Source organism: Dermacentor silvarum, chromosome 5 (genome assembly GCF_013339745.2).
Source record: "Dermacentor silvarum isolate Dsil-2018 chromosome 5, BIME_Dsil_1.4, whole genome shotgun sequence".
NCBI classification, from domain to species: Eukaryota; Metazoa; Arthropoda; class Arachnida; order Ixodida; family Ixodidae; genus Dermacentor; species Dermacentor silvarum.
In genome coordinates this window covers 175,510,864-175,530,825 of record NC_051158.1, presented here as the reverse complement: position 1 = coordinate 175,530,825, position 19,962 = coordinate 175,510,864, and the positions used below count along the sequence as shown (strand labels likewise).

Here is a 19,962-nt window from a genome sequence, read left to right as displayed (position 1 = left end):
ACAAATAGACCCACCAGACAGGACGAGATGCCCAAAACTACCCGCCGTGGTGGCGTAGCAGCTTTGGTTTTGCGCTGATAAACCCGTAAAATTTGACCACGGTGGCCGCATATCGATGGGGGCGAAATCCAAATACACCCAATTACCGTGCAATAGGTGTAGTACATTAACAACCCCAGGTAGTTAAAAATGTTACGGAGTCCCCCACTACAACATGCGTCATAATCATATCGTGGTTCAGGCACGGAAAACCACAAAACTTTGCGCGATCTCGGTGCATAAGAACAAACTGGTTTATTGTCGGTGAAACGTTGGGCTTCCTCTTAAAGCGATCTCTCAAGAACTTCCTCTTAAGCGAAAATTTGCCCTAATTGTGGCTTGAGCGATGAAGGAGCTTTTCACAGCTCCATAAAAGCTCAAAGGGATGCGCAAATATGTAAAGGAAAAAGCCGGCAGATCCCACAGCATGTAGGAATCGATGTTATGCGATGCAGTTTGCGGGGAGCCTACCAAGTTAACGAAACGACCATGAGAGCATAAAGACTTAGGTGGCTGTTTCATCACCTACATGACACGCATGTCATGACATTAACGTTATGAGCCCAGAGGAGCCCCTTTCAAAAGATGAAGCGCCAACAGCGACAGCAAACTAAGAAGGAACAAAGACATGGCAAAGTGCTGCAGCTAGACAAGAGACCTCAAGGCGAAAGCCTTAATCATGCTCATGAGTATGACTTCGACTATCTATCTTTAGCCTTTTCCTTCACTTAGTACCACATCCGAACTTATTACATTGACTTTTGAGTGTTAATATTCTTTCGCTAAGTCAGTCATTTTTGCTGAGTCATGTTCATGACTATGGCTTCTACCACCATCCTTTAGTGTTTCCATCACTTAGTACCCACGTGCGAACCAACTTCAGTGTTTTTTGACTGTTCATTTTTTCCCTGGGTCTGTCATTTTTGCCGAGTCATGCTCATGACTATGACTTCTACCATCATCCTTTAGTGTTTTCTTCATTTAGTACCCACGTCCAAACCCATTTCAGTGTTTTTTGAGTGTTCATGTTTTTTCATGAGCCATTGTCATTTTTGCTGAGCCGTGCTCATGACTATGACATCTACCAACATCATTTGGTGTTCTTCACTTATTAACCCCGTGAGAACGGATTTCTCTGGTTTCTGAGTGTTATTCTTTTTTCGCTGAGTCATTGTCATTTCTGCTGAGTCATGCTCATGACTATCACTCTACCATCATCCTTTAGTGTTTGCTTCGCTTAGTACCCACGTCCGAACCCATTTCAGTGGTTCTTGAGTGTTAATGGTTTTCTTTACTGGGTCATAGTCATTTTGGGCGCCTGTTTCATAACCTACATGACAAGCATGTTATGAAAATCATGTCATGACCTATGATTTATGTCCGCCATACACTGTTGTCATACTATGTCAATTTCGGCACCTACCAAGTTAACGAAATGACCATGAGAGCACCAAGACTTAGGCAGCTTTTTCATGACCTACATGACACACATTTCATGATATTCATGTAATAACGTATCATTTATGTTCGTCATACACTCTTGTCGTACTATGTAAATTTTGGTAAATACCAAGTTAACGATACGACCACGAAAGCACCAAGACGTAGGCGGCTAGATAGATAGGAAGGAAGAAATAAGAGAAAGGCAGAAGGCAGGGAGGTTAACCAGGATAACGTCCGGTTGGCTACCCTACACCGGGGGAATGGGAAGAGGGAACACAAAGATGACAGGGAGAGAGAGGAGGGAAGGAAAGAAGAGAAATGAGCGGTTAGTTCGCTGACGCGTGTGTTAGTGCACTAATAGTCACAGACGTTGACACAAGCCCGTCGTCCTCAAGAAGCAGAAAAGTGCCTTCACCGCTTTATGGGCCGACGAGCGATGGGGGCGGTGTTCCATCAGCACCTGCACGGAAAGCGTCCGATCGTCCAGTTTTTTTAGCGCGTTAGCAAGATCTTGTCTTTCTTGAGCATATCGTGGACAGTGGCACAGCAGGTGGTCAATAGTTTCGTCGGTGCCGCAGACCTCGCATGCTGCACTGTCCGTCACTCCAATTAATGTAGAGTATGCCTTTGTAAAGGCAACTCCTAACCAAAGGTGACAGAGAAGCGAAGCTTCACGTCGAGGAAGTCTGAATGGAGGTCGGAGTTGCAGTGACGGGTTGAATTGATGCAGTCGTGTTAATCGTAAGTTTGGCGAGTTCCACTCGGTCAGTGAGAGACTGCGTGCCAGGTGTCGAAGCTGCCTTGCGGCGTCTGTCCTCGAAAGTGGAATTGGAACGCGGAGCTCTTCTTGGTGTGATGTGCGAGCAGCGTTGTCTGCGGAATCATTGCCACTGATTCCACAATGACCAGGTACCCATTGAAATACAACCTCGTGGCCTTTTTGTTGGACGTGATGGTGAAGTTTCACTGTTTCGTATGTCAACTGTTCATGACAGCCGCGTCGGAGAACTGACTGCACGCACTGTAATGCTGGTTTTGAGTCTGAAAACACAGCCCATTTTGTAGGTCTTTCAGAGTCAATGAATTCTAGTGCACGACGCAGAGCCGTTAGTTCTGCTGCCGTTGAGGTCGTGACATGCGATGTCTTGAACCGCAGTGTTATTCCTCGCGTTGGTATAACCACCGCACCACCAGAACTGGACGACGTAGTCGATCCATCGGTATAGATGTGCACGTGGTTGCTGTACTTTTCATGCAAGAGGAGTAGCTCAGTTGTTTTAGAGCAGGGGTCGATACATCTGATTTCTTCTGTAGTCCTGGAATCGTTATATGTACTTGTGGACGGCTCAAACACCACGGAGGAAGCACTGGCTTGGCCGCAGGTGCGTACCCTGAAGTAAACGATGCACGATGTGCACTGACAGTAGCGCTAAATGTCGAGCAGGTCCTTTCAGCAGTGAGGCTCGCCAGGTGGTGGGAAGGGGTCCTAGCATAGTGTCTGAGATGCGTACGCATTGTCTCAACGGCAATGTGCGTCGTGATTGGGTAATCCTGGGCAATGGCAATGGTTTCAGCCGTTGACGCACTGCGTGGTAGGCCAAGACATATCTTAAGGGCTTGGGCTTGAATGCTTTGAATCATGCGGAGGTTAGTCTTGCAGGTGTTGGATATTGCAGGCAGGCTGTACCGAAGGAATCCAACGAACAGCACCATGTACAGCTGTAACATACCGTGTATGGATACTCCCCAACTTTTTCCTGCAAGGAACCTGAACAGGTGACAGATAGCAGACAGCCGCTTTTTCACGTAATTCACGTGCGGAGTCCAAGACAGGTCTCTGTCAATTACGACTCCCAGGAACCTGTTACTTCTGCTGTATGGTATAGGTTGTCTGTTAATTGATATTCCGTAAGCAGACATTGGCTTCCTGGTGAATGCCACCATTGCGCACTTTCCACATGAAATTTCAAGTCCTTGTTGACGAAGGTAGCAAGATGTCATTGTGGCTGCCTTCTGAAGCCGAGCGCGAAGCTGAAGTCGTGTTACACCTGATGCCCAAATGCAGATGTCGTCCGCATAGATGGAAAGTTGTACGGTGCTTGGCAGGTTGTCAACTAATCCAATGAGGGTTAGATTGAAAAGCGTCGGGCTAAGCACTCCGCCTTGAGGCACTCCTCGGCTACCGTAATGCTCGGATGTCGGGCCATTTTCAGTGTGCACGTAGAATGATCTTCTCTGTAAGTAGCTGCGCACCCACATATGTATCTTACCACCAAGTCCTACTGCTTCTAACGCACCGAGGATGGCTTCATGGGTGACATTATCGTAAGCCCCTTTAACGTCTAGAAACAGAGCAGCAGATAGTCGTTTACAGGCCTTCTGGTGTTGCGCAAATGTTACCAAGTCAACAACGTTGTCTGTAGACGAACGGCCACGCCTGAATCCGGTCATAGCGTCTGGGTAGATTTCATAGTACTCTAAGTACCATTCCAGACGTGTTAAAATCATTCTTTCCATTGTTGTTCCAACGAAACTTGCAAGTGCGATAGGACGGTATGAGAAAATGTCCAAAGGCGACTTGCCAGCTTTGAGAAGTGGAATGAGGCGACTTGACTTCCATTCCTGCGGAACCGTACGCGTCTGCCAGGAGTCGTTGTATAGGAGCAAGAGTGCCTTCCGAGCTTGGTCTCCTAGGTTACACAGGGCACGGTACGTAATGCCGTCAGGTCCTGGCGCTGAAGAACGCCTGCACAAAGCCAGCGCAGCTTCTAGTTCTTCCATAGAAAACGGGCACTCCATGCGGGGATCGCGTGAGAACAGTGGGTGGTCGAGCGTCCCCGTTCCCGTTCCATCGGAATTTGCCTCGCCAGCAATCTTTCTGCAGAAAGATTCAGCGACATCAATCTCCCTACATTGTAGGTGTAGTGCCAGAGATTTAAACAGGTGGCGTTGACCAAAGGTTGTGCGAAGGCCACGAACAGTCCTCCATATAAGCGATAAAGGATTTCGCGGATCCAGGGACTCGCAAAAGGATACCCATTGTCGTGAAGCCAGCTTGTTCATGTGACGCTGTATTTTCTTTTGTGTTCGTCTAGCCAATCTCAAGTCATGAATGGACTTCGTGCGTCTATATTGACACGTACACATCTTTATCTTTCACCGGTGGCCGCTTTCAACATTGGCTGACAAATGTTAAACGTTATCGCTCGGCGCAGGACGCGCCTGCATTGGAAGCTTCTCGGACGTTATCAATGCTTCTATCCGTCGTCTGTGGTCACCGACGCCCATGTAATCTGATTGTATGAGCGACGCGAATTGTCTAGAACTTTCTGGAAGACACGCGGGCATCAGGGATTAATCTGGAACCTTCGATGACTCAGGTATAAAAGCCTACGCATTTCGCCGCTGATCAGATTTCGACGATCGCCGACTGTGTTCGCCGCTATCGTTGTGCTTCAAGTGTAACTTGCTTTTGTGGGCACAGGTTCGCCCAATAAAGAATCAGTTTCGTCATTCCCAGTTTTACGACTGTTTGCTTCATCGTCACTACTACGTGACATCTGGTGGAGGTGCTTTTATGTCCTTGTACCGGACCCCCCCGTCCAGCCGTGAGCCAAGCCCACACCGTCTAGAAGACGTCGACGCCTACCCCGACCAGCGAGCTAGTCGCAGGCTACTGAACCTGCCACCGGAGTACGAACCCCTACCTGAGAAGACCAAGAGGACAAAAGTCATGACCTCGGCAGCAGCTACCATGACAGCCCCTGTGCCAACATCTGCGGTCGTGATGCAACAATCCAGGGAGCCGCCGACTTTCCGCGGTTCGCCATGTGAAGACGCCGAAAGCTGGCTGGAGGCATACGACCGGGTCGCTACGTTCAACAAGTGGGACTGCGACGAAAAGCTGCGCCATGTTTACTTCTCTCTTGAAGATGGCGCCAGAACCTGGTTCGAGAATAGGGAACGTTCACTAACAACCTGGGACCTCTTCCGAGCCGCCTTCCTGGACACCTTCACGAGCGTCGTCCGTAAAGAAAGAGCTGCAGCCTTGCTGGAAAACCGTGTACAGCTCCCGAATGAGAGTATCGGTATGTACACTGAAGAAATGACTCGATTGTTCCGGCACGCCGATCCAGCTATGCCCGAAGACAAGAAAGTTCGCTTGCTCATGCGGGGAGTTAAGCAGGAGCTATTCGCCGGACTGGTACGGAATCCACCAACAACAGTCCAAGACTTTCTCTCGGAGGCTACGACGATCGAGAAAGCACTGGACATGCGCAACCGGCAATACAATCGCCGTTCGACGCCACACTACGCCGAAGTCCAAGGACTTTCCGACGACCTACGAGACACCATCAGGGCGATAGTACGCGAAGAGCTGCGGAAGTTACTACCGTCGTCGCAGCCTCAAGTTGCTTCCATCGCCGATATCGTGCGGGAGGAAATCCAGCAATCGCTAGGACTTCCCGAATCGCCGCAACCCCAGCCGGAAGCGATGACATACGCCGCCGTCGCCCGTCGTCAAGGCCCCCCTCCGCGCTCGCGCCAGGGTCCCGTAACGCCGCAATTCCGTCGCCCAGCGCCGCCGCCGCAGCCAGCACGCCCGCCCGTCGCCCAGCGCAGCTACCCGAGAAAAACGGACATTTGGCGCGCCCCCGACCACCGCCCGCTCTGCTATCACTGCGGGGAAGCCGGCCATGTCTACCGCCAATGCCCATACCGCGAGATGGGCCTACGAGGGTTCGCCGTCAACGCGCCACGTCCACAGCTTGGCGAGCGACCACGTGACATCGCCGACTACCTCGCCATAGCTCAGTGGCAACCACGACGACCCTCACGCTCGCCGTCACCAGGCCGCTACATCTCGCCACATCGCCGTCAGTACACCGGTCCCACTCGGGGCAGATCTCCCAGTCCTTACCCGGGAAACTAAAGGCAGCAACCGATGGAGGTGCGGTTGCTGCACGACGCAATACCGAAGATCCTCCGCCGCCGACGAAGAAGATTCGCGAATCACCACGACGAGGTATCAGCACACCGCCTGGCAAGAGCCCTAACGACAACACTTCGCCGCCGAAAGAAGACCTACCGACGCGACGTAGCAGCAGCGGAGCAAGCCGACGCAGCCGTGATCCGACGCCACGACTTAACCGCAACGCCAGTCGACGGTCTACCGACTTAGACGTGCTAATCGATGGTCATCACGTCACTGCTCTCGTCGACACTGGAGCCGACTATTCCGTCTTCAGTGGCCCGTTCGCCGCCAAGTTGAAGAAAGTGAAGACTGCCTGGCAAGGACCCGATATCCGTACAGCGGGAGGCCACCTAATAACGCCGGTTGGAATCTGCACAGCATGAGTCACTGTGAACAACCGCACTTACCCGGCGAGCTTCGTAATCCTGCAGCACTGCTCCAGGGATGTCATCCTAGGCATGGACTTTCTAAACCAACACGGTGCAGTCATCGACTTAAGGTCCAAGTCAGTAACGCTTTCAACGCACAACGCGATACCACCAGGATACAGACATCAGTTACCATGCCTTGAATGTGCTAGAAGAACAAGTCACCGTTCCGCCTCGCTCCAGCGTAATGATTTCCGTCGGTACCGAAGTGCCTGCAGACATGGAGGGCGTCATCGAGGGCGATCATCACTTACTGCTCGACCGTGAAATTTGCGTCGCTAGAGGCATAGCTGAGCTACGTGCAGGGAAAGCAAGGGTGATGCTCACGAACTTCAGCCCCGAATACAAGCACATTAACAAAGGCACCACGGTCGCCTACATAGACGAAATAGTACAAGCCAGCAGTGCTTTCGCCTTCACGGATTCCAGTGCACCTGCAACGACGACTATAGTACCTGAACCAACTTTCGGCGTCAATCAGAACCTTCCCAATCATAAGAAAGAACAGCTAAAAGCTCTGCTCCTGCAATACAAGGACTGCTTCTCGTCGTCGTCAAAAGTTCGACAAACCCCTGTCGCCAAGCACCGCATTATAACCGACGAATAAGTCCGCCCACCCCGTCTAGAGCCCGTACCGAGTTTCGGCGCGCGAACGCGAGGCCATAAGGCGACAAGTCGACGAAATGCTACGCGACGACATCATCCAGCCGTCCAAGAGTCCGTGGGCGTCCCCCGTGGTGTTAGTGAAGAAGAAGGATGGAACCCTACGTTTCTGCGTCGATTATCGTCGGCTCAACAAGATCACAAAGAAGGACGTATACCCCCTCCCACGGATTGACGACGCCTTGGATCGACTCTACAACGCAAAGTATTTTTCATCAATGGACCTCAAAACCAGCTACTGGCAAATCGAAGTCGACGAGAGGGACCGGGAGAAGACTACCTTTATAACACCAGACGGACTGTTCGAGTTCAAGGTCATGCCGTTTGGTCTTTGCTCGGCACCTGCGACTTTCCAACGCGTCATGGATACAGTACTGGCAGGCTTGAAGTGGCAGACTTGCCTCGTGTATTTGGACGACGTCGTTGTGTTTGCCTCAAGCTTCGAAGAACACCTGCGGCGCCTTGAAACAGTTCTTCAAGCTATCAAGACCTCCGGACTCACGTTGAAGCCAGAAAAGTGCCGCTTCGCATACGAGGAGCTCTTGTTTTTGGGCCATGTCATCAACAAGTCTGGAGTGTGCCCTGACCCACAGAAAACGGCGGCCATCACTGACTTTCCTCCGCCCGCCGACAAGAAGGCAGTGCGTAGATTTCTTGGCCTGTGCGCCTATTACAGGCGCTTCGTCAAGGATTTTTCACGGATCGCCGAGCCACTGACGTACCTCACGAAGGCCGACGTCGAGTTCAAGTGGGAGACGCCGCAAATCGAAGCATTTGAAGAACTGCAGCGACGCCTACAATCGCCGCCCATCCTTGCGCATTTCGACGAAAACGCCGATACCGAAGTCCACACCGACGCAAGCAGCGTAGGACTCGGCGCCGTGCTTGTGCAGAGGACTGACGGACTAGAAAGGGTTGTAAGTTACGCTAGCCGGTCGCTATCGAAGGCGGAATCAAATTATTCCACAACAGAAAAGGAGTGCCTCGCCATCATCTGGGCTACATCAAAGTTTCGCCCCTACCTCTATGGCAGGCCCTTCAAAGTTGTGAGCGACCACCACGCCTTGTGTTGGCTAGCTAACTTGAAGGATCCTTCAGGTCGCCTCGCACGATGGAGTCTGAGACTTCAAGCATTCGACATCACCGTCGTTTACAAGTCCGGGCGAAAGCACTCTGACGCCGACTGCTTGTCTCGCGCCCCCGTCGAACCGCCGCCACAGGATGACCAGGATGACGACACTTTCTTGGGACCCATCAGTACCGACGAATTCGCCGAACAACAGCGAGCCGACCCGGAACTAAGGAACCTTGTAGATTACCTGGAAGGCAAGACCGTCACTGTGCCGAAGGTGTTCAGGCGAGGATTGGCGTCGTTTTTCTTGCAAAACGACATTCTCCTAAAGAAGAACTTCTCGCCTCTCCGAGCCAACTACCTCCTCGTGGTACCCTCAGCATTGCGTCCAGAGGTTCTGCAAGCTCTCCATGACGACCCAACGGCTGGACACCTCGGTTTTTCCCGCACGCTCGCGAGGATACAAGAAAAATACTACTGGCCTCGCCTCTCTGCCGACGTCGCCCATTACGTAAGGACATGCCGAGACTGTCAGCGACGCAAAACACCGCCGACAAGGCCAGCCGGACTTCTACAGCCGATCGAGCCACCTCGCCGACCGTTCCAGCAGATTGGGATGGACTTACTGGGGCCTTTTCCGACGTCGACGTCCGGGAATAAATGGATCGTCGTAGCTACGGACTACCTCACCCGCTACGCCGAAACAAAAGCCTTGCCCAAAGGCAGTGCTGCCGAGGTAGCCCGATTCTTCGTTGAGAACATCCTCCTGCGTCACGGTGCCCCAGAAGTCCTCATCACCGACAGAGGTACTGCCTTTACGGCAGAACTAACTCAAGCCATCCTGCGATACAGCCACACAAGCCATCGCCGGACCACCGCCTACCACCCGCAGACGAATGGCCTCACCGAGCGCCTAAATAAGACCATCGCCGACATGCTGGCAATGTACGTCGACGTCGAACACAAGACGTGGGATGCCATCCTTCCGTACGTGACCTTCGCATACAACACGGCCGTGCAAGAAACGACGCACATGGCGCCGTTCAACCTGGTCTACGGAAGGTACCCGGCAACGACGCTTGACGCCATGCTACCGGACGTCACCGACGAAGAAAATCTCGACGTTGCCACCTATTTGCAGCGTGCCGAAGAAGGTCGACAGCTCGCCCGACTGCGCATCAAGAACCAGCAGAGGACCGATAGCCGACACTACAACCTTCGACGACGCTACGTCGAGTACCAGCCCGGTGACCGTGTTTGGGTCTGGACTCCGATACGCCGACGAGGACTTAGCGAGAAGCTGTTACGTCGCTATTTCGGACCATATAAGATCACCCGACGTATTGGCGCACTGGACTATGAGGTCGTGCCAGACGGCATTTCGCAATCACAGCGGCGACGGGCACGACCTGAAGTCATCCACGTGGTGCGTCTTAAGCCTTTCTACGCCCGCTGACAAACTTAGGTACTTTGTTACTTTGTTATTGTTTTTTGTTATTTTGTTTATTACGCATGGTTTTGTTTTCGCTTTCGTGTTTGTTTGTAGCATCGGGACGATGCTTTTTAAGGGGAGGGTATTGACACGTACACATCTTTATCTTTCACCTGTGGCCGCTTTCAACATTGGCTGACAAATGTTAAACGTTATCGCTCGGCGCAGGACGCGCCTGCATTGGAAGCTTCTCGGACGTTATCAATGCTTCTATCCGTCGTCTGTGGTCACCGACGCCCATGTAATCTGATTGTATGAGCGACGCGAATTGTCTAGAACTTTCTGGAAGACACGCGGGCATCAGGGATTAATCTGGAACCTTCGATGACTCAGGTATAAAAGCCTACGCATTTCGCCGCTGATCAGATTTCGACGATCGCCGACTGTGTTCGCCGCTATCGTTGTGCTTCAAGTGTAACTTGCTTTTGTGGGCACAGGTTCGCCCAATAAAGAATCAGTTTCGTCATTCCCAGTTTTACGACTGTTTGCTTCATCGTCACTACTACGTGACAATATCTTCGTTCCGCACGACGGCGAATTGCTCAAAGTTTCTCGAGTTCGATGTCGAAATTGGTGCGGGCAGAACTCTTCAAAGACGAATGCGTGGTTGTTTCTATGGCATCCTTTATCGCGCCCTCTAGGTTGCAGGAGGTACCGTCACGACAGCAGTCTTCCATGATTATTTTGTATTTAGGCCAATCGGTGCACTGGACGGCTCTGGGGGACCTGGAGCTAGTCAGACCTTCGATCTTCAAATAAGTTGGGATGTGGTCGCTACCTCGCGTTTCTAAATCCGAAAACCAGTGCACTCTTCTCGAAAACGAACGTGAAACGAAGGTAAGGTCCAAGCAGCTACTATACACTGATCCACGCAGATAAGTGGGGCTTCCATCATTTGACAGGCAAAGTTTGCGTTCAGAGGCAAAGGACACCAATGTTCTGCCTCTAGAGTTCACTTTGGAGCTTCCCCATAGGTAATGGTGGGCATTAAAGTCGCCAATGATCACCCACGGCTGTGGAGTCGATGTCAAAATTCCCTGTAAGCGCTCACAATCCAGGCGACTTGTTGGAGATAAGTAGGCACCAAGAATTGTAAACGTGAGCTTTTTCTTCTTCACTGTCAAGCAAACATATTGATTCACTTCGTCAGGAGGCACTGGGTGATGCACATAAGTCAAGTCACGGCGTATAAACACAACAATCTTGCTGCACTCTCCGTGGGTAGAGGACATAAAGCACTCATACCCGGACAGTCTGATGGGAGCTGACAAGTTTGGCTCGCATATCACGATAATGGGGAATTGGTGCGTAAAGACAAACTGTCTAAAGTAAGCCATGCGTGACTTAAGGCCTCTTGCGTTCCACTGAAAGACAGATGCATTCTTGACCTCCTCTTGAAACGACGCCATCTCTCGGGCTGTGGTTTTACCCTAGAGCCGCAAGTACCGGACTCAAGGTGTCCAGCACCTGCAGTGCGCTCTGCGCCGACGGCGTTTTCATGCTGCTCAGTAGAATGCGCATGGCGTCCATAAGTGACTTCAACATCGCTATGACTTGGCGATCCTCAGTTGTCGTCGCATCAGCGGTTTGTGAGGTCATCGAGGGCGGCGCGATTTGATGTGACTTCGAGGCAGGTTGTGCTCGTGGAAGTGTAGGCCACTCTTCAGGAGGAGCGAGTGTTGCCCCTTTCTTCGTTGTCGTAGTGTCCGTCTTTGTGGAAGTCGGCGTTGGTATGGTAGCCGCTTTGCTGGAAGATGGTGTATCTCTATCGGTAGATGCAACTCTTCGTGATGTTCTTCGGTGGCGATGTCGTCGTCGCCGCCTCAGAGTAGCGGCAGCCTCTCTGTGTGTAGAATGGTCCCGTACCATACGTTTGAGTACTGCTCGCTCGTTCCTCACCCGCGGGCAATCCTTGGATGAGGCCTCATGGTTACCATGGCAGTTAGGGCACTTTAACACAGTTGCGCGGCAGGCTTCTTCCGAATGAGATTCAGCGCACCGTGGGCACACGAGATTGTTCCTACAGACACCTTTTACGTGTCCCTTCTTGCAGCATTTGTAGCATTGCAGGGGCTTCGGTACGTAGGGCCGGACTGGATGGCGGACGTGGCCAACTTTGACGTGTGAGGGAAGGCTGTCTCCCTCAAACTCAAGCTTCAGGCAACGTGTGTTGCCAAGTCTTGCGATGTGCGTGATAAGAGTGCCTTCTGTAGTTGGCTTTATTAATATAGGCAAGTCGTCCGTTGGTATAGAAATATCGACATCATAAATGACGCCGACAGTGCTATTGCAGCCTGTAGGAATCATGGATCGCACTTTCACTTTGTCGATCTCCGTTACGTGCCGCAGGCTTTGCAGCGCACTACGGTGTAGAACGTCTACTGCGAGTACATTCTTCCGTGCGTTTATTCTCACGTCTTTGATCTCATTTGGTGCGATTCCCTCAAGAAACGCAGAAAGGACTTGCCTGTTTAGGAGTCGCAGATTGGACACAGGGTCCACGGGCATGAAGAGCATCGTGTACGGCCAGCGCTGTGGTGTTGTTTTCACGGTGGAGACACTTGCCGATGATGACCTCCGTAGCAGTCTTCGTTTTGTAGTTCGGCTCATGACAAGCGTGAAATCGTCGTCCGACGAGTCGACGCTGTCCGAGTACGAGTACAACTCGGTTGCCTCGCTGTCCGTGTCACTTGACGCGTTTCCACGTTTCCTGGACGCGACCCGACGTGATGGTTGGGCGCCAGGAAGGTCCTCGACGGCTTCTTCATCCATTACCGCAACAAGGGAGCGGCAGCTCCCCGATTTTGCAGAGAAACAGAACGAGACAAGGGTACAAGCGTTCTATGAAATACACACTTCGTCGTCGTCCCGCTAGATAGATAGATGATAGATAGATAGATACTGTCAAAGTGACAAATGTTTGCCAACAAATACTTGGCATTTAAAATATCTGGTCTATGGGCTGCAGTAAATTGAACATGTGTGACTAGGCTAAGAACACTACAAAAAGATATGGAAAGCTTGGAAGTATAAGAACACATTACCCGCCGTGGTGGCTAAGTGGATATGGTGTTGTGCTGCGAAGCACGAGGTCCCGGTATTAAATCGTGGCCGTGGGGGCCGTAATAAACGGGGGAGAAATGCAAATATGCTTGTGTCCAGCGGGCAAAAAAGCAGGCAGGAAGTGCGCCGTCTGTCGCCGCGCGCGAGGCACCCAGCATTGCGAGGCATCGGGGTGAGGAGAGGTGGGGAGCGGGGGGCTGGCATTCTACTCTGGCTGCAACGGCTGCGCGCGATCTCGGCGTCGAGAGCGATCTCCGTTGGGGGCAGCCTACGTGCGTCGGCGGCTCGTAGCTTTGTGCGTGCTGTGTTTTCGGTGCTCAGTTTGCATTGAAGCGATAGACTCAGCGCGAAGGTCGCTTCGCCCGCTCTGCGGCCGCGTTTCTTCACGCCAGCGTTTTCAAAGCGAGTGTCCGCGGTCATCGACTGTGATTTATTCATGTTTGCTGTGAGCACTGACACTATGCTTGTTATTTAGTTATAAATACAAGTCGATACGACCGATAAAAGTACTGTTCCTATGACTCTCTCCTAATCTGCTGTCACAATCGTTGCTTCACCTATGGCTCTCTGCTAATCTCTAATCGCAATCGGTGCTTCGCCTTTCGGGCGAAACTGCAATTTTTTTTGTTGTTTAGGTGACCTTTTTTGCCAGCTCTATGTCCGTGCCGTGAGAGCAATAAAATAGGCGCTTACGCATGTGTCAGCATTTTTACCTATCCTTAGAGCTTCAAAAATTTTCCAGCGGTATTGTTGTTCAGCTGAGCTGGCGACAGCCGCACTTATTTCTAAATGTGGTGCGCAGGAACACATTTCGCATTTCGCATCGAGGTTGCTAGACACAACCAGCTGTTACGTTTGTATATCTTCTTTAATTTTTGTCATAGAGGCAGTGCCCCGTTTGTCCGATGTACGTTTTGCCACATGAAAGTGGGAATATATATACAACACGTTTGGAACACTCACGAACCTGTTTCCGCGCTTCACGTGCTCGTTGTGATATTAAATGCGAAGCATTTCTTGGCGAACATTTGCCACTTTGACAGTATCTATCTATCTATCTAGCCGCCTACGTCTTGGTGGTCTCATGGTCGTATCGGTAACTTGGTATTTACCAAAATTGGCATACTATGATAAGGGTGTATGACGAAGATAAATGATAGTTCATGACATGAATATCATGACGTGTGTCATGTAGGTCATGAAACAGCTGCCTACGTCTTGGTGCTCTCATGGTCGTATCGTTAACTTGGTAGGTACCAAAATTGGCATAGTATGACAACAGTGTATGACAAACATAAACATAAACCGACCTTCCCTGGGGAGGGTCGGTTTTATCACTACTAAAAGTACATATTGCACTTATAAAGCAAAAAATAGCTTATTCTTCTCCTGTTCTGCATGGAATCTCCCGTTCATCTGGAGAGCACCTTCAACGATTAATAGCTAGGAGCCTTAGAGTATACTTAGGTGTTCCTCGAGCAACCTGCAGAGGCACGTCATCCTCCCTTCCCTATTATGAGGACGGTTGAAACCGGTCGACACTACTTGCGCATCTCTGTGCAGCACAAAAGACACCCACTAGCAATTACACTTACTGAGAGAGACAGTGCGAAGATCAATACTGTGATTAAGGTGCAAAAAAATCTACTACCACAAAACGAATTTTGGATCTCAGATATTTCCTACCCTCTGTGGCGACTTGTCCCCCTAAAAATTGAACTTTAGGTTGACGGAATTATTCGCAAACGAGACATGTTTATGCTAGCAGCCAAACAAACTAGCGCTATACCAGATATACTTTTGGTACCCTGGATATATTCAAGCGTATACAGACGGTTCTTGTCAAACAAATTTTTCTACAGCTGACTTTGTCATTCTAGAATGAAACCGAATACAGACGTTTAAACTGTCTCACACGACTTCATCAACTACAGCATAGCTTTTTGCGATATTGTCTTTGTTGCGACACATAAATTCAACGCAAAAAAGGAACCAATGGGTCGTCCTTTGTGACTCACAAAGCAGCTTTGTCGTCACCTCGTGGTGACATCAGCAATTCCCAAACCATGGCGTTAGTTTATGAGACACTAAAGGAACTCAGAAAGGCAAGTGAAACAACTCACAAAATAATGTTCCAATGGATACCTGGCCACTGCAATATCCCTGGGAATGTTGCAGCAGACAAGGCTACTATACAAGCACATATTAACAACGCCATATACGGCCTCTCTCTAACGCAAGGATAATTGCGAACATACTAAGACAGATCTCAGTCCGTGGTTGAAAAGTGACATGGTTTGATCAGAACTCGAAATCTTTAGATTTATTTCACATTCACCCTGCGCTTCAATTCAAAATCCCGTCCACATTGGATACAACCAGAGTCTTTTAAACACTCATTCACCGTCTGCGGCTCGGTACCGCGCACACAAAACATTTTCTACAAAAAATTTCAAGAGCTGATAGCCCGGAATGTACTTGTGGCCACGCGGATGAGGATGTGCAGCATTTTCTGTTAGAATGTTCGTGACACGAGACAGGCAGACAACGTTTAGCACGTGATTTAGGGACATTAGACCGCAGGCCCTTTAGCCTCAGGTAGATCTTAGGTCCTTGGCTAACATATTCGTTGCAAAGACGAGCGTTAATGGCCCACCAAAGATTTCTAGAAGCGAGCAATATTCTCGGAAGCTATTGAAAAGAGTGTTTATCTGTGATAACCTAATGACTTTTTATCTGAATTTGGTCTATTCAACACCAAGGTTCATGTCCCTTCATTTGAATCGAATCCATGCTATCTTATGTGCGGTGATTTTAATACAGTTACGTGACCGGACTTTATGTTTACTTTAGTGTAACTATGTGACTGAACTTTATGTGCCATTTTTCTGAGTTGACTTTCAGTTTTAGTGTGGCTTTACTGTACTTATGTGACTGGATTTTGTATTTACCTTAATGCCCCTTTGTGACTGAACTTTGTGTTATTGTGATTTGGAGTCGACATTTAATTTTAAAGCGTGTAGGATATTTTTTTCTTTCATATCTCTATGTGAAAAGCAGTAACCGGCGCCAATTAATAGCGTCAACATCTCCTAAATACCATATAATAAAAAAACGTAAATGATAGGCCATGACATGAATATCATGACATGCCTGCCATGTAGGTCGTAAAAGAGCCGCTTAAAATGATAATTTCCCAGTGAAAAAACATTAACACTCAAAAACAACAGAAATGGGTTCAGAAGTGAGTACTAAGTGAAGGCAACACTAAAAGATTACGTTAGAAGTCATAGTCATGAGCATGAATCAGCAAAAATGACAATGACTCAGCGAAAAGATATTAACACTCAGAAACCACTCAAACGCATTCTGACGCGGGTACTAAGTGAAGGAAACACTAAATGTTGGTAGAAGTCATAGTCATAGGCATGACTCAGCAAAAATGACAATGACTCAGCAAAAAATGATTACACTAAAAAATCACTCAAATGGGTTCTCACGTGGGTACTAAGTGAAGGAAACACTGAAGGATAATGGTAGAAGTCATAGTCATGAGCATGACTCAGCAAAAATGGCAATGGCTCAGCAAAAAATTGGCACTCAAGAACCATTGAAATAGGTTCTGACGTGGGTACTAAGCGAACGAAACAGTAAAGGATAACAGTAGAAGTCAGTCAGAAGCATGACTCTGCAAAAGTGACAGTGACTCAGCTAAAAAAGATTAACACTCAGAAACCACTGAAATTGGTTCTGACGTGGGTACTAAGTGAAGGAAACACTGAAGGATGGTGGTAGAAGCCATAGCCGTGACCATGGCTCAGCAAAATGACAATGAGTCAGCGAAAAAAGATTAACACTCAAAAACCAATGGAATGGGTTCGGATGTGGCACTAAGTGAAGGAAAAGGGTAAAGGTCAATGGTTGAAGTCATAGTCATGAGCATGGCTCAGGATTGCGTCTTAAGTTCTCCTAGGCATTCCTAAAGGGACTCCTGATGACACATCACGTGAATGTCATGACATGCGTGTCATGTAGGTCAGGAGAAGCCGCCTACGTCTTGGTGCTCTCATGGTCGTTTCGTTAATTTGGTAGGCTCCCCGCACACTGCTTTGCATAACATCAATTCCCACAGGGCGTGTGATCTGGTGGCTTTTTTTCTTTGACTTATCTTGGACTTGATTGAGCTTTTATTGAGCTGTGCAAATCACATTCAACGCTGAAGCTGCAATTACGCCTGAACGCACAATCTTGCCAAATTGCATCTTAAGCCGCAATTTTTCTTAGCTTCTGCGAAAGTTAGTGCCCGTACGGTAGAATGATTGACTTGTTAGTTTTATGCACTTACGTTTTTTTTCTCTTCATTTTCTTTTACTTCAATGCCAGCAGTTCTTCACTAATCTGCGTGATCATTCCTTTCGGGTAGTCACTTTTCCGAAGTCTATCGATCTAGGCTGGCAAACTATCTGCATTTTTGTGGTAGCATGTTTTCTTAATGGCTCTCTCAATGCACGTAAGAGCGATTCTTCTTTTGATTATGTAAGAGTGCCCCGAATTAAAGCATAGCAACCCTTTCTCACCTCGTACCCTGTATGATCAGCACGTGTGGTGCTTCTGCATTTAAATCTCAAAATTAATGAAAAACTGGAATGTCTCTCCTTCTGGATGTTAATAAGTTGATTTAGGTTTCAAATAATTTTGCGACACTTTCAGGAGTGACTGTGATGCCGGGTGTCTTATGAGCGCAAATAAAATAGCCATCTACATATTTGAAACAGGCTTTCTCGTCGGCTTCGTCAAGCGCGTTTATGATCGCGCGATTGCCTGCACTATCTATTATTCAGACAGCACAGGTGCTACACAGGATCCGATCGACCCACTTTCGTTTCCGAGAAACAGTTCTCCTTCATGCTCAATAAAAGTTGAAGTCCAAAAGGTTAAAGCAAAATTGGAGGACGCTTAAGCTTCGCCTATAAGAGTCCCGATAACGCGACAGCATTATCGGGACCCGTTCGCATCGCTTCGTTCGCATACGGCAAGTAGGCTTCATTCACTGCAACACTGAATGTGGGAAAGCCAGCTTACAAATACCAAGCTTATACCGATCTCCTTAAGGTCGGCTTCCCCTTTCAACTGAAATGCATTGCTGGAATAACAGTTTTCTAGGGCCAATGTAAGTGGTCTTATATGAAAATGTGAAGACCGTAGCACCTTTTTTATTATTTTATTATTACTTGCTATTAATTAAATTTATTAATTACTTGCTACGCGCGCAGGTCTAGTAGAAATGCTGGAAAAGGGGTTTGTGTTTGAGTTTCCTTGTAGCAGAATTAAGTTTTCTCGTACATTCAAATTACAATCCGACGGTGAATCCGACGCCGAATGGTAAAGTCGTACTTTACAATTTTTCTGGCGGATTTCACTGTGAGAAATTCAATTTTTGTTAAGCAAAACCTTGCACCACGTGGAGAGCCTGCGCGGTCGATGTGATTGCATGATTTTCTCCGCCACCCGCGATCACACGCTGGTTGCCGACGCCGTATTTTTTGCGACACGGGCCCTAAACGCTATCGCGTTAACACCACAACACCGCTATTGCACAGATCCTGTAATTGGGACACCCTAAACAGGACAATTGTGTGCTTTTACGTGCAAGCGTATGTGGCCCACAAGTTAAGTCGGTGATGTTTAGTGGGAAGCCGCGAAGGAAGGCGCCTGGAGGTGAAGAGAATCGCGCGCCGAGGAAAGTACGAAGGAGCGCGCTGAGCTCGCTAAAACCCCTCAATCTTCCCAAAGTAGGGCAATTCTTAGATCTTGCCGCCACCGCGCTCACCCAGTTGTTTCCATTTCGCCGTCTCCTGTCGCCCCAGCCTCCTCCGGTCCCTCATTGGCCAATCCGTGTCACGTGGTCGCACGCGTTGCGCTTTTGTACATTGTTTTCTCTCCAGCGTGCACGTGTCGCCATTTACGGCCCAGTGAAATGGAAGTGCTCTTTGCGCGATGGGAGTTTTTTGCGGATTTCCTCGGGTAGCGTGTGAGCCGTCGTCTGCTACGGCAGGGTCGGCATACGTAGCGCCACTGTTGAAGTCGCGCTGTCCACGCCCAGGAGTACCGTGGAACGGAGAAAGATGGATGTGGTTGGCGCTACTTTTAGACATTCAAGTGCTTTAGAGATGATGATGATGATGATGATGATTTATTGGCATCCCCTTTGAAACGGGGCGGCGACAAATAGTCACCTAGCCTGCTTGATTTAATCAGGTATACTATACATGTTCTTTATCTTGCATTTTTGTATACCTATCCTTATTTTTCTTTTTCAAAAATTTACCTTGTACCGCTGCCTATGATTTTAAGAGATCAGGTCGCATCCATCTTTTCCCTACTTTTTTTCCACCAGTACTCTAATCGTCTCTTGCTGATCTCTACGGCTGATCTGTTTATGTTTCCTTCCACTTTAAACCCAAGCGCTTCTGGGAGTTGCACGTTACCTACGGTTCTCGCTGGGTGGATCCCGTCGCATTCCATTAGGATGTGCTGAGTGGTCTCTGGATCTTTACTGCAGCATACACATGTCTCATCTAATTCCGAATATTTGTTCCGATATGTTTTCGTCCTTAGGCAACCGGCTCGAGCCTCAAATAGCAAGGCACTGCCCTTTGTGTTATCGTACAGAGTTTCCCTTCTAATTTCTTTCTTCTCATTCTTGTAAATCTCCATTGTCCTTTTCGTTTCCATTCTTTGCATCCAATTCACGGTCTCTATTTCTCTCACTTTCTTTCTGATGACC

At 49.0% G+C, this 19,962-nt stretch overlaps 1 protein-coding gene across 1 annotated transcript in view; it reads left to right on the top strand.

The window, feature by feature from the left end:
* LOC119453926 (uncharacterized) overlaps positions 1-19,962 on the top strand; it is a 70,518-nt gene that overhangs the window by 25,642 nt on the left and 24,914 nt on the right. The window lies entirely within an intron of this gene.